At 38.4% G+C, this 22,678-nt stretch overlaps 1 protein-coding gene across 1 annotated transcript in view; it reads left to right on the top strand.

The window, feature by feature from the left end:
- DKK2 (dickkopf Wnt signaling pathway inhibitor 2) overlaps window positions 1-22,678 on the top strand; it is a 102,225-nt gene that overhangs the window by 38,802 nt on the left and 40,745 nt on the right. The window lies entirely within an intron of this gene.

The raw sequence follows: 22,678 nt of genomic DNA, 5'->3' as shown, positions 1-22,678 counted from the left end.
TTTTTGACCAGAGCTACTGAATTAAATGAGATTTATTGTAAACTGCTTGCTTGCATCCATTCCAGAGATTGCTTTTGGAACGAACATCAGTCGTGCTTACTGCAGTAAAAGAAGGGATGAAGATATACCTTTATGCCCCTTGCATGACCAAAGCAATTACAACAATTTGACAGAAAAAATATGGATGCACTTTATGTACTCTTCTTCCAGAAGAAATTTAAGCAAAATAACTTGTTTGGTGGCCAGATGGAGGGCCACCACATTGGGAGATTGAAACAAAATGGACTAGAAAAACCCAGTGCATCCAAAATAGATTAGAAAATGTGATTCATTTTATTTGGTGGAAAAACAGGATGTCTTGACAACTGAGAAGAAAAGAAAGCGTCCCTTTGCTTGCGTGTTTCAAGCTCTCTCTATGCCAGTTGTTTAAGCATTCTCCTGCCTCACCTACTTAAGTGTTCACGGAAAGGGTGTTTCATATGCCGAAGGAGCTCTGTATCATTCTTGTTCTTGAACAGTCCTGACAGCTTTAAGACTGTAATTCTAGAAACAGGAGCCTGGTATTAAGCATCTGCACATGTTCTCCATTATTTCCTCCAGAAGAAAACAATAGCTGGGTAAGATTACACTCTAATGGAATCCATTTTCACTAAATAGGTACATTTAGTCAGACTTAATTTGGTAGACCATAAAAGAGAAGAAGAAGAAACTATTTAAAATTAGAAAGGCAAGTATCATGCCTATTAAAAAGTGAGTAGCCAATTACTCATTCATGCATAATTGTAGGCCTGGATATTTCATTCAGTACACCTGAGTCTGGGAGATTTTTGAGAAGAAAAATCAGTATTTAAGCTACCAGGACTTTTATCAAGGGTGTTTTGGTTTGTGGGCTTAATACATTCCCATCCTCCAATAACTTTTTTTAAAAGAAATTATAAAGAAGCTTTTCCATTGGCGTGGTAAAGGAAAGATTGGACACTAAGGAAATTAAGAAATATAACTCATGGAGATCTAGACAGCTGATTGGTCCCAGATAACCTTGTTGGTATTCTCGGTAATTTGCTATATTTCAGGAGGAGTTGAATTGATTTGCATATTGACATGATATACATAAGTATGATTGATAAATCACCACCAAAATATGCAGCACTCAGCTGATAAAAAAAAATCTGAAAACCATTTTACGGGATGAACAAATAATTGAAAATTTTTAACCTGGAAAGAATGTCTGGCAATATTTTTAGTGTTGCCGTGGGGTGATTGTTTATTCCTTCCTCCCTTCATTCATTCAACCATTCATTCAACTACTTATTTAACAAACATTTCTTAAGAGCCAACTGTGTGTCAGGCCTGTGCTGGAGGCTAAGACACAGAAAGCCCTTGTGTAATATAGCTGGTGCGATGGTGATTGATATTCTTTGTAACTGGAAGAAATAACTGGCAATAATGGGGAGGCATTACAGATTCAAGCTCGCATTTTGCATAGGCTGAATAGTTCTAAAAATCAGAGATTTTATAAAAATAATGAGCTATTTTGTGTTATAGAATTCCTTATGCATACTCTAAAGGTAAATGTGTGCTAATTTGTAGGAAATATTTAATGTATGATAGTTGCTGACAAGTTCTATGCTTCCTCTCAACTCATGATTTGTTTTTAAAATCACGAATAATTTATTATTAGCTGACAGGTTCTATGCTTCCTCTCAACTCATGATTTGTTTTTAAAATCACGACTAATTTACTATTAGTCAAATTAAAATGAGCTTTTCAGAGTTAACCTTGGCCTAAAGAGAAAGCTAAAGTAGGTGTCAGACAGACATTCTTCAGAGAAGCAGGAAACAAACCTACCCATTGTATCACTATCACACCTGCCTGAGAAAGGAGAGAGCCCATGTGGTGCAGCTGTTTTCCCTCCTTCTGCTAGTTTTTAGACTAGGAAAACAAGTCACCAAGGGAACTATGAAAACCTGTCTCCAGCCCATGACCTAGTAATTTTGTGTGTGAGGTTAATCACCAGACGTTGCCCTTTCTTTGATCTCCTGAAGGAGGAAGGTAGTTGTGGCCTCCAAGATCTGTCAACTTCAACACCCACATGATATCATAGTTTACCTTAGAACTCTGGCCTCAAAAGAGCTATATTCAAAAACCTTTCATTACAACATACTGAACTTACAGTCTGCTGTCTATGAGAGCCATTCAGTTACTTTTCCTAGAAATAGAATGGAATCCTTATCAGGACCCTTGAAACAAGAAATCTCTAAATTTCTACTTCCCCCCCATACATTTGCATATCTTGTCTTCCATAACTCAAATCATAGGCTATTTTTAAATCTGATCTACAAATTATTGTAGATGGGGCCAGCTTTGTATATGAACACTTATCACTTAAGAGATCATGTGACTTTGAAGACCCAAAATGACAAATATACTTTGTCTCTGTACATTCTATTTAACTTTCAAGTGAAAGATTTCCAAAGTAGACATTTTGGGTTTTTAATTCTCCAGGACTACTCATCACACCCCTTTTAAGATCTCTCAATATCATGGACTTAAGAGTTTGGGACAGATACTCACATGGCTAAGTAAAAGTGTAGAAGTAATTATTTTTTTAATCTCTTATGGCAAAAGGGTACTTAAAGGTACAGAGAGTCCTGTTTACTGGTGACCTCCTTCTACATGTGAGGATGATATGTATTCTCTCCAGTATTATGTAGGATTATGAAAGTTCATATTGGTGAATTTACTTTTTTAAAAAAATATTTTTATTTGTAGGAGAGAGAGAGAGAGAGAGAGAGCGTGTGAGCAGGGGAGGGCCAGAGAGAGAGGGAGATACAGACTCTGAAATAGGCTCCAGGCTCTGAGCTGGCAGTCAGCACAGAGCCCGACATGGGGCTCGAACCCACGAACCATGAGATCATGACCTAAGCGAAAGTCAGACGCTTAACCGACTAAGCCACCCAGGCGCCCCAGTGAATTTACTTTTTAAAGACTTGTCCAGCAAAAAGTGAGTAAGGGCCAAATAAATTCTTTCTCTGTATTTTATTTCATGAAAAACAGTAGAACAAACATCCATTGAGATTTGTATCTAATCTGAAAATGAAAAAAACAAGACAACAAATAGGACATTGGTGAAATTTCTGAGATAAAGTTTAATTTTAACTTCTACATTCTTATATAAACTGGCTTAAGTAGGAGAAAGATTATCAGGACTCTAATCAATATATTTACAATAATTTCTATGGTGAGACAAAAATTAAATAAAAGGATTAACAAAAACTGTATATTTTAATTCCTGAATCAATAATTCTGAAGGATATCATCTTAGAAAATAAAATTAGAACTATAATTAATCTTACTGTAACATTTAATGTTAAATTCTGGAAACATAAAAAAAGAAATAAATTGGATTACAGGAAATGAATATTTAGATAATAGTTCTGGTATTTTATATATAATTGATACTAATAATGGTATTAATATTACCTGTAAGAAATGAACCTGCTTTTAATAAAATAATATGCCAGTTTTGAGAAATTTTCTGTAGTAGAATAACAGCATATTTCATTACAAAAATTAATGGGGAACTAAGAGCTATTCTCTCCCTAAAGCCCTAAAACCGCTTAGGCAGAGTTGAGTGCATGCACCCATGTGTTGGTCAAACAGGAGCCCTTCTAGTACTCACTATAGGTTCAGATGTGCAGGACAGTCCTCAGAGGGGCTCCAGGACTTCAAAGGACAGCAGCTGGGGGCCAGATGGGGCCAGCAGTAGCCACACAAGAGTTACTTTGATAGGTCCCCTAGCAAGGTCTTCTTATTTTTCCCTGGTTATTCTCGCATTTACACAAAGAAAGTCATGGCACTGAATTATAAAAGAGAGGAAAAAAGGATTGGTCTCCAACCCTCAAATTAGTTTTTATCTGCAGTCACTGGCTCACTCAGAATAACCCACTCTTTGAATTATTTAATTCAGAATCACTATAAACTTTAATTGTGGCCTTACCATTAGGATCGTTTGCGTATGTGTGTGTGCGCGCGCGTGTGTAATTGTTTTCAAAGACTTCTTTCTGAAAGAAAGAGGGATGTATGTGTCTAAATGTTGGACTGCAATCCTCTAAGTGGACTTTGAAAAATTATCTTAAGTGAACGTAAGCAAAATTTCAGATGCGTTGTGGCCACCCTGGTCTTTGAAAGTAGCCAGTAATGCATGGGCATCACACCACAAGCTCTGAAAGCTTGGCTTTTGTCCTTAAGAGATCTTAGATGGGTTGGTAACAACTCAGAGATAAAGAAAGCTAAATGGCCCCACTTGGTGAGAAGAGAGGAAGGCATGTGAACTTAATAGTGGAGAGGCTGCTAAATACAGTGTCTGCTGGCAGTTTCCATAAACCACAAAATGCTCTTTAAGTTCTTCAAACCAAATTACCTCAACCACTAGATAAGGTTTCAATGCATGATATTATTATGCCGCAGGCTTTTCTCCCCCTTCCAAGTTAATATCTTTGTTTTGATTTTGGCTGGGGAAGTTCCTTTGTTGGTCAGCCACAACATTTCCATTAACTCACATAAATTCCCCATCTCACGATGCTTGCCAGTTTTCTCCCTGCCCAAACAGGATAGATAACATTAGCAGTGTTGCGTGAAACATCTAAAATTAAAATGATTTTTCCCACAGCTTCCGACCGCTGGATTGTGAATAACTTCGGTATTATTCACAACTTTCCTAATCAAAGCAATGAATTTGGGAATATTTTTTATTCTAACAAGGAACTTAATCTTTATGCCTGATATTAGGAATTGTTGATAGGTTTTTAAAAATAAGAGAATACCAGAGTGGCTCCTGAGATTACTTTTGGATCTTGTGAAATCATTTGCCTGCTCTAGTTGCCCAGAGCTGTGGTCACTGAGAGCTTGTATGGCTTCCCCCTTAAGTTCCTAAAAGCATGGAGTTACCCTGTAGGCCCCATATGCCTAATCCAACAATCCAATCTGTCCACAATCCAAGTGGCCAATGTATTTACTAAATTTCTATGGGGTGTGAAGCAAATTGATTCTTGTGGATACTGTGGCAGTGACTATATGGGTAAAGTTACCTAGTATTTCGTGGTTTAAATAAAACTACAGAAATGAATGTATTACTGTGATACCCAGGGACTTCCATTTATTGAGCATTTTACCAGGTATCAGGCTCAGGCCAAGTACTTCAAATACATCATCTCTTGAGTTATTGACTACAAACCAGAGAGATGAATATTATTTTTCAAATTTTACAGATTTATAGGCACTTCTCCTTTAAACTATTTGCCCATGAGTATATTGTAACCAATAAAAGAGCCAAGATTTAAACAAGACGCCAAAGGCCGTGCTCTGAACCATTGCTCCACGTTATTTAATTGAACCTCGGTTAGCCAGCCTTTGGGAAGAACAGAAGAGAATAAACTTCTTTGCACTTGAACAGGGTTCAGATTCAAAAGATCCCAAGGAGAGGTACATACTGGTTCTGTGCAGTATTTGAATGGGATCTTCATAGCTCCTGAAAAGTTACCCCTTCAATTTATGTACAACTCCGTTTCTTTCTCAGAGGGACAGGAACACTTGGTGAGGTCTCCTTTAGACATCTTTGTGACCACAATGATAGCAATAAGCCCAGAGGGTTTTTGTCCTCTGACAGGCACTGTTCTAAGTGCTCTCTATGTAATAACTCATTCAGTCTTCACAACAGCCCTGTGAGGTAAGCTCTCATGTTCTGGAGGCAGGATGTAGTAGTAGGAGATTCTTCTAGTCAAATACATGCATGAAGTGCTACCTACTATATTCTCTTTTTAATGATTCATGTTTCACATCAGCTCAGTAAAGTCTCTGAGTTCTTCAGTAAGGAAACCTATCTTCGTTTTAGCCAGCATAGCTCAAATTTATTTATGTTTATGTTATTTTTAGAGAGAGAGATAGAGAGCCCACGAGTTGAGGAGAGGAGCAGAGAGGAGAGAGCGAATCTGAAGTAGGCTCCATGCTCAGCTCAGAGCCCAATGTGGGGCTCCATGTGGGGCTCAATCCCACTACCCCAGGATCCTGACCTGAGCTGAAACCAAGATTCAGACGCTTAAGTGATTGAGCCACCCAGGCACCCCTCAAAATTTATTTTAATATACACTCCCAACTCCACTAACACCTATCAACATCTCATAGAGTACAGATTGAGGATTGCTGTTTTAGATCTTCAGTAATAGCCTGAGTTCAGAAGCAAACCACTGGGCAAATGTTTAATGGCCAGAAGGTAGGAGGAGGTAGCAGGTGTAGAGAGATGTTACTCCAGCAATTCTAAAGTCCACAGTAGAGACACTGGGGTCAGGTGAGCAAAGTTGCATTCGACATGTCAATCAAAAAGTTGCTTGTCAATGCTGAAAAGAATTAGGAAAAGTTTGGCACTTAACTAACAAAGCTTTAGTATTACTACTACTACTTAATACAATTCTTTCATCTAATAATATAGTGATTTTAGGATTTAGGGCAGACCAGCACCATACATGTAACTGCAGATAATAGGATCAATTTGTTCAAGCTGAGATAATCTGATTACATTTCCTGGTAAAAATTATTGGTGTTTCATAACCTGCTGCTTATCTTGGAACTCTGAGGAAAGGTTCAGCAAATGACTTAAATTCAAAATCTGGTCACCTTTCTGGCTCCATGGTATCATCTTAGAACTTAGTGTTAGGATGGAAACAGAAAGGAGTGATGCAAGGTTCATGGAAACAACTGAAGAGAGGCTCCAAGTGGCAAAGTGAGTTAGGGAATTAACTGTCACTGGAATTCAGGGTTTGGAGCTGAGGCTGTTGGTCAAATGGTTACAAGGGCTTGGAAAAGTTAAAGCCCCAGTGATGGGTAGGATTTGGAAAAGTACAGATGAGGAAAAGTAGTATTCTGATATGTATACGTGTGTGTGTGTGTGTGTGTGTGTGTGTGAGGCCAGGCAAAAGGAGTCAGTATGGAAGAAAGAAAAGCACTGTGGCAAACTGAGCCTGTGTTCTAGAGACTGCAATCACTTGCTCTGCTGCATGCAAGTTCTCGCATGAAACCTCAGACGAGTGGGTTAAAATCAAGTTATGAGGTTCTTTGAAGACCAAGAGAGAGCCCTTTAGATCCTTGAGCAGTGGGATGACGTAAAAAACAGTGTCTTAGAAGTAAATCACCTAGTGGCTCTAGGTGGGGTTCTAGATGAAAGGAAAGAGAGAAGGCAGAGGGCCGTGCAGCCGGTCCAAGCACCAGAGCAGCATGATGAAGACCTGGGTTCGTACTGCAGAGGAATGGGGCTAAAAGAAAGAGTTTGGAAGATTTCTGAGGATAAGGGTGAAGACAGCCATGAGAGATCTCAGGTGTACAAATCTGGGTGATTCTTTAAATGGAGGCTGAAATAATTGACTCTGAACTTCACTGTATGCGGCACATCAATTTCATCAACATACGGAAGAATTATACTATTCATATATATATAAGCTCATTGTTTCATGCCAAAAAAGGAACATTTCAATAATTGTCCATAGAAATTCTTTTCACAATGGAAGTTTCCTAAGCCATTGCAAAAAAGGAAATGTGCTCCCTGATAATTTGTGAGGCTACATTACCTGTTTAACCCAAGTGTTTATCCACCAAGGGTTTATACTGGAAGGGCATTTTTCCTCTGTATAAATTCTATACTCACATAGGACAAAATTTTTAATCTAAAAAAGAATCTGATACCTTTCCTATTTAGCATCCTACTTTCAAAATCTGTGCTACAGGTTTCAGCTTCCTTGGGGTCATCATTTTCTTCCTATATGTGCAGAAGGGGGAAAAGGGGGGAAAGTAGACAGATCTTTTTTTATTTAAGCATTAGGTATATTTTCCACTTCTTTCTGACCCTTCAACAACCTGCTCAGTGCCCTGAGAGGGTGACCTGCAAGAAGTGCATCAGGGGTACCCTTGCCTGTGGTTACCCGTTGAGTTTGAGCATCAGAAAGGAGTAGCAGGAGACTGAATGGTAGAAGGAGGATCAACTCTGCTTTTTGCCAACTCTGCTTTCAGTGACATCATGTTGTTAGCTTGCAATCAGTGATGCTAGGAGAATTTATACCATGGAAATGAGCAAATGTTATAAATCAGGGTTTTCAGTTTTGGAAAATCAGGTTACCAGCATACTGCTAGAAGAGTGTGGGTCCAGGTATTCATACTTTTCATTCTTTCTGTTTCCTAGCCATCTAAGGTGACTATGTACCTCAACCAAAGGTGTATGGCAGGGACACTCTCCATATAGCAACACTATTCCAGTTTCTGCAACCACTGCTTCCTCTTCAGGCTTAAAAGAAATAATGGTTTCCAGGGGCGCCTGGGTGGCTCAGTTGATTAAGTGCCTGACTTTGGCTCAGGTCATGATCTCACAGTTCATGGGTTCGAGCCCCGCGTCGGGCTCTGTGCTGACAGCCAGCTCAGAGCTTGGAGCCTGTTCCGGATTCTGTGTCTCCCTCTCTCGGACCCTCCCTTGTTCATGCTGTCTCTCTCTCTCAGAAATAAGTAAAAACATTAAAAAAAAAAAGAAATAACGGTTTCATGCCCTGCTCACCTCAGACCACTGTACCATCTTTTGTTTCTCTAAACCTGCACTATCCAATATGGTAGCCACTAGCTACATGTGGCTATTGACCATCTGGTGGTGTGACTAACATAATAGGATAACTGATGAATTGATTTTTTAAAAATTTTATTTGGTTAAAATTAACTAATATTAAAATTTTAGAAACAGAAATAGTATAAAACATATTTCCATTAAATACAACTTTGTTGTTCTGGTAGGACTTGATTTTACTTGAGACATTATTTGAACTGAGATAGGCTGTAAATATAAAACACACACCAGATTTCAAAGACTTCACATAGAAAAATGAAACACATTTACTAACTTCTTTATATTTATTGCATATTAAAATAATATTTTGGCTATGTTGGGTTAAACTAAATATATTATTAAAATATTCTTACCTGTTTCTGTTCACTTTTTTAATGGGCTTACTAAAAAATTCCAAACAGTGGCTCCCACTATTGGACATTCCTGGTCTAAACCTTGCCCACACTACGATATATGGCCCCTTTATACTCTTTTCAAATACATAGCTTAAATATACCATCAGTTTTTGACTGGTGAGATACCACCACTCACTGCCACCAAAAAAATAAAAAAATAAATGTAAAAATCTGTGATTAATTCATTTTATTATTTATGAGCTAAATTACTATGTTTTATTTGAGAGAGAGTGAGCACAAGCAGGGGTGGGGGGCAAAGGGAGAGAGAGAGAGAATCTCAAACAGGCTCTGTACTTAGTGTGGAGCCGAACGCAGGGCTTGATCACACAAACCCTGAGATCATCACCTGAGCCAAAATCAAGAGCTGCTCAATTGACTGAGCCACCCCAGTACCCCACCACTCTGTTTGTTTGTTTGTTTGTTTGTTTATTTAATGTTTTATTGATTTCTGAGAGAGAGACAGAGAGAGAGAGACAGCGTGAGCAGGGGAGGGTCAGAGAGAGAGAGAGGGAGACACAGAATCTGAAACAGGCTCCAGGCTCTGAGCTGGCTGTCAGCACAGGGCCCCACGCAGGGCTCAAACCCATGAACCGTGAGATCATGACGTGAGCGGAAGTTGGACGCTTAACCGACTGAGCCACCCAGGCGGCGCCCCCACTCTGTTTTTCAAAGAGAAAAGAAACAAGTTTCTTTTGGAGGGATATATTTAGTGGACACTATTAGGTAGGTGACACTTAGCTTCTAACGATGTTTCCTAAACAATTTTTACAGTGTGATCTACTGGAGTAATCCTCAAAAATGTTTCCCGAATGTAAGGAAATATTAATATTGTTAAGTAGCTAGCATACACTAGACAATTTTTTTTTTGGATAGATTGTTTAATTCAATTCTCTCAATAATCCTGAGAGATAGGACTGTTTTGAGATACCCTCATTTTACAGATCAGGAAACTGAGGCATGGAGAAGTTACTTGCCCAAGGTCACACAGTTGGTGACCAGATTTGCATGAGCTTTATAGCCCAGGACCACTCTAGCACACCAAATAAGAAATATTCCTTACTCTACAGCATCTTAAACAAAATTTAGAGGGTAAAGTTGTTGATTATACTAGATATTGATCTTTAAACTTCCCTTGCAATGTAGATGGTCTTTAGCCTCCTTTTATGGCTTACTCAATCTCTCAGACCACATTGCACTTCTTTGGCCCCAAGGGGAGTCATTTTCTTTCTTTCTTTTTTTAATGTATTTAAAAAAATTTTTTTTTAATGTTTTATTTATTTCTGAGAGAGAGACAGAGTAAGCAGGGGAGGGTCAAAGAGAGAGGGAGACACAGAATCTGAAGGAGGCTCCAGGCTCTGAGCTAGCTGCCAGCACAGAGCCCCACACGGGACTCGAACCCATGAACCGTGAGATCATGACCTGAGCTGAAGTTGGACGCTTAACCGACTGAGTCACCCAGGTGCCCCATGGGGAGTCATTTTCGAACAGTCCTAGAGAAGACCATAGCTCGCAATACTTCCATGAAAAGTTGCTTCTAGGGATGGCTTGTCAGGTCATTAGCAGGAAGGAAGAGCCAGAGGTTTGGTGGAATAAATCAGGTCGGTCTGGGCAGGCTGCATTCTGCCAAGTCCAGTCTCATCCCCAGCCACTATCTCACCCCTTCCTGCTCTTGATCCTTAATCAGAGTCCTATGTGGGCCCTTAGACAGCCTTGCTTCCCTCTAGTGACACTGGAAAAGGGTGAAATGGAGGCTCAGAGATGGAAACTGTACCCAAGTCACAAAAGAGACAAAGGTCTTCCAGTTGGGGTTGAAGATGTCACAGTGCTGCCTCTTGTTCTTATTTCCAATCTATGCATAATTTGATCCTCCTGCATTGACCCCAACCTACAATGTAATTCTTATTGGGAGTTTTAAAGTGATGTTTACACACGTTAGCACTTGTTGCACTGGACTTCACATATCCTCCCTTGTTATATAGGTGTGAAATAAAAATATGGTTTTTTAAATGGAAGTAGGGACTGTACTTGAACTCATGTGAATTCTGGAATTGTGCACAGCTGTGTGGCATTAAGCACTAAAAAGGAAATGACAGGAACCTACAGGATCATTGCAAAATTGGTTATGGTTTTGGAATTCTTATTTAGTGCAAGAAATCCTTTAGGTGCATAATAAATACCCATCATCTGATTAAATGTAACAAAGAAAGGATGCTTCCTCTTCTTTCCATTTTACTTTTTAGCCTGATGTAGTATGACTGTGTGACCACCTAGATATCATCTCATCTAAGCACTTCTAAAGATAAAAACAGAGGTGATGTTACCTAGAATTAAAAGCCAAGCTTGAAATCAGGCAGATGTGAGTTTAGCCATGTAAGTTAAATGCTGCAGGATTGTGGGCTAGCTCCTCTTGACACCCCAATTTCCTTATCTGCAAAAGAGGGTCGTGTCATATCAGTTAGGTTTCTTCAGGTGCAAGCAACAGAAACCAACTCTTAAGTAACTTATACAAAATGTTTCTTAAAAGGGAATTTATTGTTAAAATACGAGGTCCCTGAAAGAATGCAAGGAAAGAATGAATTTGGCCTCAGGAGAATATGAATTGATGGAGCACCAGGGTTCTAGAAAACAAGACTTGGTGGGCATGATCAGGGCACTTTGACCAGACTGGGAGAACTCTAACCAGATTTCATCCTTTGGTTTTTCTACTCAAGATGCAAATTCTCAGGAAGAGTCAGAGGGCCTGGTTGGGGTCCTGCATTCCTTTCTTTGGCCAAGTGGGGGCAGGAGAATGTAGGATGTCCTGACTAACAAACTGCAGTAAGAGACTGAAGTTCTTATATAAAAGAGCAGGGCGCTGTTACCATGGAAAGGAATGCGGTATTGAAAAAGCAAGAGAAATGAAGTGCTTTACACTGTTGACTTATAGAATCATTATTCCATTCGAATGAGATCATTGACATAGGTACACACAGTGATAGTACATACAAGTTGTCAATAAAAATGATTTAAAAACTGTTGTTAGGGAAGAGTTCATAATCCATTATATTCTTCTCTACTGAGAATGATCATGTTTTCAAAGAGCATATTTTACACACACACACACACACACACACACACAGCAGTCCCTTAGATTTTACTAATAGGACATTGTAACAATTTGCTATCTGACAAGATGGAGATATACGGAAAACAAAATAAGTAGTAATTATGTCCCAAACAGTTAGCATGCAATTATTTAATTCAAAAATCTGCCTTTGCTATTTCAAACACAAACCAACAATAAATCCCACGCCATCTATTTTAGTTATGGTAAATAATAGTCGTATGTGGGTCATGATTATGGCTAATTGTGGGATAAAGGATTTAATTTTAGAGTATGAATGAAGTACACTCTTGTTGACATTTATGCATGACAGTCTGGGAACGATAGGGGAAGAGCTAACAGCTATGTGATATAAATTCCCCAATGGAGAGAATAATAAAGAACATTTGAACCAATGATTCTGATTCTTAATGATGGTACTGATGATTCTAGAAGCTTGAACTCTCCATATTTAGAATACACCAGCTGCTTCAAATTAGTAGACTCTTCTGACATGGGTTCATTGTTGGTGTGTGTGTGTGTGTGTGTGTGTGTGTGAATAAGTCTCACTAGTTATGTGCAAACAGAAAATTTAGAATACTTACTTTCCTAAAATAGTTTATGAAGGAATATATCCTGTGGTACACTGCTATGCCATACTAAGATTGGCAAAGTGCATTAAAATTTGTAACTTTTTAAAGAACATTAATCTAGTAACATTTGGCCTGAAATTGTTTGGGACTGCATGACAACACCGGGAACTTAAAAGGAACGAACTCTGATTTTTTTTAATTTAAACTTCTGCTTTCACTTCACAACAATGTCTTCCACTGAAACTGAACAATTAGCGCTGTCAAAGCAAGCCCTCAGACAATTAACATAAGACTCAAAGTTATTTCCCTCATCATAAATCTTCAGTAACAGGCAAAATATGTATACAATATGAAGAGGAACGGAGTATGCCCTCTGCTTCCATAACACATCCCCGTCAAGAAACACTCTGCTATGCTGATGGTAGGTATTTAGTGTCGCGGTATAGCTCCTGCAAAAACTTTTCAGAGAATTATGTAAATAAATATGAGTTGAAAGAAATTTAAAATAGTGCCATTTTATAACTGTACTGTGTGAAACACACCGTGGGTATTAAACTGAATCTGAGTCACCACCCTTTCCATTCTGGAAAGATCTTAAAATTCACACAGTGCTTCTGGGCCACCATTAGGGGGCGAGGTGGAGGAACTTGGCTAAGAGACTCAGGTTGAATTTGTATATTTGTATATCTGAGTGGGAGTTCTTTCCTTCCTTCCTTCCATCCTCCTTTCCACCCTCCTTTCCTCACTCTTTCTCTCTCTCTTCCTTTCTTTCTTGTGGTTAAACATTTTGTCTTGTGATATTGTAGATTCACATGCAATTGGAATAAGTGACACAGAGGGATCTGGTGGACCTTTTGCCAAGTCTCCCCCAGTGGTAACATCTTGCAAAAGTATAGTGCAGTGTGACCAGGTTTTGACATTTTTGTGAGTCAAATACAAATACAAAACATTTCTATTCTGCAATTATCTATCATGTTGTCTTTTACAGTCCCACATACTTCTCTGCCACCCTAATTTTCTCATGTTCCATGAATAGGGTTGCCTGGGTGGCTCGGTTGGCTAAGTGTCCAACTTCAGCTCAGGTCATGATCTTGGGGTTCAGGAGTTCGGCCCTGCATCGGGCTCTGTTCTGACAGCTCAGGACCTGGAACCTGCTTCGAATTCTGTGTCTCTCTCTCTCTGCCCCTCCCCCACTCATGCTCATTTGCTTGCACTCTCTCTCTCTCTCTCTCTCTCTCTCTCTCAAAAATAAATAAAGCATTTAAACAAAAACTAATGTTCTGTAAACGGATTCATACACTATATAATATTTGGGGTCTGGCTTTTCTGACTCAACGTAATTCTCTGGAACTTCATAAGAGGCTGTTGTGTGTATCAATAGTTTATTCCTTTTTCATTGCTGAGTAATAGTTCATGGTATGGAATCCCAGTTTGTTTAACAACTTACCTGTTGAAAGACATCTGGATTTGTTTCTCATTTTTGTCAATTAAGAGTAAAGCTGCTGCAGATACTTGCATACCAATGTTTATGGCAGCATTATTTCCAATAGCCAAGAGGTGCAAACAGCCCAAAATGTACACCAACATAGTGTAAACAAAATGTGGTACATGCATAGCATAAAATATCATACAGCCTTGGGGCGCCTGGGTGGCTTAGTCGGTTAAGCGTCGGACTTTCGCTTAGGTCATGATCTCGCGGTTCGTGGGTTCGGGCCCCGCGTCGGGCTCTGTGCTGACTGCCAGCTCGGAGCCTGGAGCCTGTTTCAGTCTGTGACTCCCTCTCTCTCTGACTCTCCCCTGCTCACGCTGTCTCTCTCTCTCTCCTAGAAATAAATAAAAATATTAAAAAAAAGAAAATATCATACAGCCTTAAAAAAAGACTGAAATTCTGATACATGCTACACCATGGATGAAATTTGAAAACATTATGCCACATGAAATGAGCCAGATACAGCAGGACACATAGTATATGATTCCACTTAGAGGAAGACATAAAATAGGCAAATTCCTAGAGAGAAAAGGGTGAGTAGAGGTTGTCAGGGATTGAAGGGGAGAGGAATGGGGAGATATTATTTAATTGGTATGGAGTTTCTATCTGGGATGATGAAAAAATTCTGGTAATGGAGAGCGGCAATGGTTGCATAGTATTGTGAATGTACTAAATGTCACACTTAAACATGGTTCAAATGGTAAGGTTTTATCACAATTGCTGTGTAAGCATGTGTACACAGGTTTTTGTATAAACGGAAGTCTTCATTTCTCTAAAATAAAAGCCCAGGTGTGTCATTGCTGGGTCATATGACAGTTGTATTTTTATTTTTTAAAGAGATTGCTAAACTATTCTCCCGAGTTTAGTGAAAGTTAATTTCCCATCTCCAATGTGTGAGTGACTTATTTTCTTTGCATCCTCACCAAATATTGGTGTTGTCACTAGTTTTTATTTTTTAATGTTTTATTTATTTTTGAGAGAGAAAGACAGCATGAGCGGGGGAGGGTCAGAGAGAGAGGGAGACAGAATCTGAAGCAGGCTCTAGGCTCTGAGCTGCCAGCACGGAGCCCGACATGGGGCTCGAACCCACGAACGGTGAGCTGACACTCAACCGACTAAGCCACCCAGGCGTCCTGATTTCTTTTAAAATTTTAGCCATTCTGATAAGTGTGTGCTGATACCTCATTGAGGTTTTAATTTGCATTTCCCTGAGAACTAATGGCATTGAACATCTTTTCAGATGGATTTTGCCATCTGTATGTTTTCCTAGGTGAAGTGCCTCTTCATGTGTTTGCCTACTCTAATCTAATTATTTGCCTGCTTACTGTTGAGTTTTGAGGCTTTTAAAACACTTTTTTTTAATGTTTATTCATTTTAGAGAGAGTGGGAGAGAAAGCAGGAGAGGGGCAGAGAGAGAGGAAAACACAGAACTTGGAGGGCCTCCAGGCTTCGTGCTGACATCACCGAGCACCGCTCGAACCATGAACCATGAGATCATGAGCTGAGCCGCAGTCTGATGCTTAACTGCTTACCCAACTGAGCCACTCAGGCACCCTTTGAGAGTTCTTTTTATACTCTGTGCACTAGACCTTTGTTACATGTTATTTGCATATTTTCTCCTACTCTGTCACATGTCTTTTAATTTCGTTGAACAATTTTAAAAATTTTGATGATGTCCATTTATCAATTTTTTTTTCTTTCTGTGGACTATGTTTTGGTCAAGTCTAAGAGCTTTTTGCCTAGTCCTAGATCTCAAAGATTTCTCCTGCTTTTGTTTTTCTTAGAAGTTTTATAGTTTTATAATTACATTTAAATTCTGATTCATTTTGAATTAAATTTTGTATAAGGTGGAGGAGAACCTGGGTGGCTCAATCTGTTAAGTGTCTGACTTCAGCTCAGGTCATGATCTCATGGCTTGTGGGTTTGAGCCCTGCATCAGGCTCTGTGCCCACAGCTCAGAGCCTGTAGCCTGCTTGGTATTCTGTGTCTCCCTCTCTCTTTTCCCCCTCCTGCTTATAACCTATCTCTCTCTCTTTCTCTCTCTCTAAAAAGTAAATAAACAATAATTTTTTTTTAATTTTGTGTACGGTATGAGATTTTGGTCAAGGCTACTGTGGATATCCAATTGCTGTTGTACCACTTACTGAAAACACTATACTTTCTCCATTGAATTTTTTTGATTACCCTAAAATGATTCTCTTTCCTCCCTCCCTCCTTTCCTTTTTCTCTTTCTTTTTTTGCTATTTTGCTTAACATACTCTTCAGAATCTCACTGTGGCTAGCTTTTCTTTGTGAAGACTAAGGTTTTGGCACCCTAATGCTGAAATTTGATGCTCAACATGTATGTGGAAGGCACAAATTTACATTTTCTTCCATATTTACAAAATACCCACACCGGCATTTTACTGGTCCTGTTATGTACTTTCATAGTTGTCATGTTAATTAATGTGCAAAAGAGAGAAGGAAACAAGTAGAACATTTTAGTCTTCCCTTTGATATACCATGTATCCAGTGTCAGCAGCACCAATTAATCTGGGTTTATTCCTGTTCTGCCATATTAGGAAGCCCAGAATGGGGCACAGGAGACTTTCCAGTCAACAGAAGTGGTGATGAGAATAGTAATGTACGCAAACAGATTCTGTACCTTCCACTGTCCTTCTCACCCTCCCTCCCTGAACAAAGTAGACAGATCTTCACTTTCATGGAGGCCTTATCCTAGTGAAAGAGGAAGAAATCAAGTAAATAAAGGAAATAATTACAGATCAGAATAAATCCTGTTATCGTAAGTTTTTATGAGTTGTACATGGAAATACTCCAAGGCTTTGAATATTCATTGTGTAGATTGTAATATGAGAATTACAAAATGTATCATTAGAGTGATATTTGTGTTGAATTTGTTGACAAGAATTTATTGATTTGCCCAATATTTATTGAACATTCCAAAATTGCCCTAGTTGCTGCTATAACCCTAAAGAAAAAAACGTGTAAGTTTTGGTCTCCAAGAATTGATAATTTACCGGAAGAGATGAGATATACATAGAACCTAAATATGTTAAATACCTGCCACATAAAGAGAATGAATGATAAATAAAGGTTAAAAACAGAAACAGTTCAGTGAAGGGAAAAGTCCTTGCTGTTGGGAATGCGTATGGGAAAGCATCACTGAGCAATGAAGATGGGCTTTGCAGTAAACTTCAAAGTGGAGACAGGGTTTCAAATAGTTAAAGACCATGAAGAATGCAAAGGACGTGAAGATGAATACCCTAACAAAGGTCTGGTGTCCAGAAAACAGGGCTCCTCTGTTTGGGGGATGGTAGACCAGTTTTGACATTACAGTTCAAAAAGTAGGAGATTCAAATACAAAGGGAATAAATGCATGGTAACACGTTTTGAATGCAGTGGAAAGATGCCAATTTGTACCTTGATCCTATACTCACAACACCTTCCACAAACACTCAAAGATTTAGGCTTTAAATAGGATGGAAGAATGTTTTCATTTGTGTAATTGCTTTTTAAGATTCTAGACTGAATAATGAATAAGATGTAGCGGTTTATAAGAAAAATCCTTGTTTTCCCAATAAAAGCTAAAAATATTTGTTTGCATAAATTGTCAACATGAAATCACAATAATGTTATTGTTAATTGTTAATTGTGAATTGTTAATTCAGTTCACTTTATAAAAAACTCAGGCCAGGGGCCCCTCAGTGGCTCAGTGGGTTAAGCATCTGACTTCAGCTCAGGTCATGATCTCCAGATTGGTGAGTCTTAGCCCCTAGTCCAGGCTCTGTGCTGATAGCTTGGAGCCTGCTTCGGATTCTGTGCCTCCCTCTCTCCCTGCCCTTCCCCCACTCACATTCTGCCTCTCTCTCTCCCCCCACCAAAAATAAATAAACATTAAAAAAATTCAGGCCACTCCTTCATGAATCCACTGGGGGCAATTTTGCTTTACTCTGATTCTGTCTCTTTTTTGCATATAGGCTGACCCTCTGATAATAGCAGAGACAATCAACACTTTAAGTAAATTTTAAATAATTATATGCTGCACTGGCAAAACTATGAGCAGGTATTTTTCACACAATTGTTATTTCATTTGAGCAATGTGTTCAGGAGTTGGAGTCCTGACCTGTATTGAATTCTGTTCATGTCCCTTGTCATCTTTGAGTGGGGAGATAATGCATTTTCTTCATATTGTTGCCATAAGGATAAGATGAAACCATGTATGTGGTTTTTTTTTTTTAAAGAAAAATGGTAGACTGCTAATAGTATTAGGTAAGAAAGTTCATGATGGTTTGGACTACCTCTCCTATATCTTTGGATTTTCCAACTGCCTTCTGCACTACTTGCCACATAGCACCTTGTTATTTTGGTAGTGGTATTGAAAATAGCAACAGTTCCACAGCACATTTGTTTGCCTTCACACATAGAATCTGTTTAATAAGTTCGTCGATGGATAAGTAAATGTCCTATGAACTTACTTACAAAGAATTTAGCATGTAATTATCTTATTTGTGTCCAAAATTATTACTTGTTCTATTTCTGATATGATATATAGTGTAATGCTGAATAAAAGTCAAATTACATATCTTCCATTGGCTTCACTTTGTGTTTAAGCAGATATCATACATGATTTAATAGTACATAACATGCAGAAAAGTTTAAAAGTTTAAGCTGAAAAGGTTCAAGCCTAAACATTTAAACTTCATTTTTGATAACATATAGACAGGCATAATGTTTATATATGTGCACACAAATATATCTTTAGCTATATATCTTTATATGTCAATGTATAGATGTTTAGGCATTATAGATACACAACCATATAGTCTAAGTTGAAATGAACAGTAGTAGTGCCTCAGTGTGTGCTGAGTTTCAAATCACATGGAAACAAAATGAACGTGTATAGCTATACAGCAATTATCTTGTGAAAATTAAAACTATTTCAGAGTTCATATAGCATTCTAGAAGGGGAGAAGCTTTCTTTAATATAGGCTGGTGTAGCAGAAACCAAAACACATACAGCAGAATGAAATTTTATGTGTAGGTCTGGGGACGAATAATTCAAGATTTATGATAATAAATTAAAGTGACTAGTTTTATGAATTGTCCCCTTATGAATCTATTCGACCATTCATCAAAGTCTTATGTGGTTAAATGTCAAGGTTTAACAAACAAACAAACATCTGCAATCTGGATACCGTGGTGGATGAGAAAAAACAGAAGCGCATCTGTGCACAAGTGCGGTGAGTGTAAGTTGGTAGTAAGGCTGGGAACAGCACAGCGTTAGCTGAGTGTGTGACACACTTAGCAGAGCAGATCCTGAACACGTGCGAGTCCTTATGGTTTCGGTCAGCAACACTGTCCAACCGCGACATGGCGCTTCTGCTAGGAGAAGTCACAAGTGTGTAATTTACCATGGAGTGGGCTCTTTATGGTGCACAGGAGGATACCTTGCTGGTTGTTTTCTCCACAGTCATTAAATCTTAGCAGCAGTTACAATCCAAGATACTGTGCAGCTTTGCACAAGATGACAGCGCGCTTCCTACAGTCTTCCTGTCTTTGAAGACAATGATATTAAGTAGTCTGATCCGAATTCAGGGAACGAGAAAAATGTGACTTTTTGAGCCAGAGGAACTTACCTTCACATCCTGGTTCTTTATTTAATTCTTTTGGCCCACATTTTAGGTTTGTTTTGTTTTGTTTTGTTTGGTGTGTTTTGTTTTGTTTGTACAACAGAGAAAACAGTATTTACCTTGCATGGTCACTTTAACTATTAAGTGAGATAATGGATGCAAATATACCATCATGCCCAATGTCTCTTAGGTGGGCATACTCCCTCATTGTCCAACACCATAACCCTTGTCCACTTCCTAGCATCCACAGGGAAAGTAACAAAAGAATCTTAGAGTGTTATAGATTCTAAAATGAAAACCTTTATATGTTATCTTATAGAAAATTGACGCTAATTATACAAAAAGAATGAAGTATCTTCTCTTATATCAGTACCTATAAAACAGGCCAGCAATGTTCTAGGAACTTTATATATGTTAAGATTTGAATACATTCATTAATAAATACCTCACCCAGTAAATATTATTATACGTGTTTTGCAGATGCTCAAAGTAATCATGAGGAAAAAGTGCCAACTTATTTATGTTGGCTTTATAACAAGAATGCAAGCTCCATCAGGAGGAGACATGTTTGCCCTATTTATATTTTAAGGTACTTTGCTTTTCACTTACTAGGCAGTCAAGAAACATGAGTTGATTATTTTTTCTTTTTTTAAAATTTTAAATGTTTATTTTTGAGAGAAAGACATAGAGGATGATCTGGTTAGGGGCAGAGAGAGAGGGAGATACAGAATCTGAAGCAGGCTCCAGGCTCTGAGCTATCAGCACAGAGCTGGACGCAGGGCTTGAACCACGAACTGTGAGATCATGACCTGAGCCGAAGTCAGATGCTTAACCAACTGAGCCACAGAGGTGCCCTGATTGTTTTTTCTTGAAAATCTTCATTGCTAAATCTAGAAGGATGGCATTATAGAAACTGTTTCTCTGATCCAAGCACACATCAAGAAGGTCTAGGTAGTAAAGATGTATCAAGGTAGTAAGTGAAAAAGCAGGAGTTTTGCTCTGTAACTTGTAAATAACTTTGATAAATGTTACTTCTGTGAGCTGGTTTGTTCCTTGATGTAAAGATGGGGGTAAAAAGGAGAGGGAGGGAGGGAACAGGGAGATGACACAATTCTTTAAATTATCCCGTGTGAGAAATTACTAGCAAATTATCCTTGAAGTGATCAGATTGCATTTCAGGAGGTTGCACTGAAAAGAATATGTTAGCAAAAAATTTACTATAACATTACCAGCCTGAGACACTTACTTCTTTGTACTTATTAACCAGCATCACAAACAAATGGACACTCCATCACAATAGGTTTAGAGTACTAAAGGAAGTAGTCTCAGGTTGCTACATCTGGGTTTTTTTTCAAGGGTGGAAAATAAAATAATGAGGATACCAACCGGGCCACCCACTGCAAAATGTGGGTGACCAAATGAGCCAACAGAACCTCTAATGAGTATTTACTCCAAGGGACTCTGCATGTAAACTACTTCCAGACTGATGTGGTGCCAAGCTTAAAGGATTAAGTCTTTCAATGGCTTTTGTTGATCAGCAGCACGGCATCTAGGAACAAAGGAGGGGCCTCCTTATTAAACATATCAAGAATATTACTTTCAGACAAGAACAATGCAAAGAATGGATCAAAGAACACTATAAAATAGATGGAAGGCGGTAGAAATAAGTATTAACAGCATCATTCATACTCTGGATTTAGGGTGACTATATTTAGTTAAGGCATTTTTCAGAACACTTTAAAGCATCACTTAACATTTATGTGGTTTGGCCTATAGTATAGGTAGTCGTGAACATGTCTTTGGGTTTGATGATCTTGTGAGCAAGAGTTTCTCTGTTTTGTCTCATCAATATGCCATTAATCTTTTGGGTCTTTTCCTCCTTTAGCATTAAAGAGTATAGATGTAAGTTTTTAAATAATCATTTTTGAAATATATTAAATTGAACCTTGCAGTTACTATGGCTTTATAATATAGAAAGCATGAGGAGTAACATAACACCGTTTTCTTTTAGGAGAAAGAAATCTGTGAGACAATGAAAAGCTATCTGGAGGGCATAGCTCAATATTGCTTGGAAAGTTAGTGTCTGGGTTTATCCTGACTCAGGGATCTTGCATATCTCAGACAAATCCAATCCCTCAATGCCATGCAAATGACAGGGTGCATATGGAAAATCACATTCTCAGTATGTTTACCCAGAGAAAACACAAAGCAAGAAAATGTTTGCACACTGTGACAAAAGTCAAGGCTAGAATAGGTTCTAATATGGCCACCCAAACAAATGTTTACTTCTGTAAAGCAAAACAAAACCTAATTTGGTATTTTAAAAGGTTGAAACATAACAACTGTTTGATTCCTTTTCCTTCCTGTTTCTAAATAGTTGCATTAACACTTGAAAACCTTTACTTTTTCAGTCCTTCTCAAAGAAGTAGGCAGTTGCATTTAATAGCCAAGATTTCCTAAGAAACACTCAGATGTAAATTGTGGCCATGTTTCCTCCTCTTTAGGTACAAACTAGCCATACGTTGACTTGTAATTTTGGTACTGCGCTGTCTTGATTAAAGATTTTTCCAATGATAATCAATACTAGTTTTGCCACAATCCAAACATTCTATGGGTCCAATAGGCCCTGTGCTGATATAGCAATTGACAAACTAGTAATAATGTAATAAATACATGATAATCATATTGATGATGGTGGTAATAGTAATGATAATAGCGACTGTTGAGTACCTGCTCTTTGCCAAGCACTTGGCTGAAATTTTCATATACATCATCTCACTGAACTTTCAGAGTGATAATGGCAAAGACAGATAACCATTACCCTTTCCTAAAT

Source organism: Crocuta crocuta, unplaced genomic scaffold (genome assembly GCF_008692635.1).
Source record: "Crocuta crocuta isolate KB4526 unplaced genomic scaffold, BGI_CrCroc_1.0 scaffold587, whole genome shotgun sequence".
Taxonomy (NCBI): Eukaryota; Metazoa; Chordata; class Mammalia; order Carnivora; family Hyaenidae; genus Crocuta; species Crocuta crocuta.
Note: the sequence above shows the minus strand (reverse complement) of the source record. Positions and strands in the feature narration are given on the sequence as shown.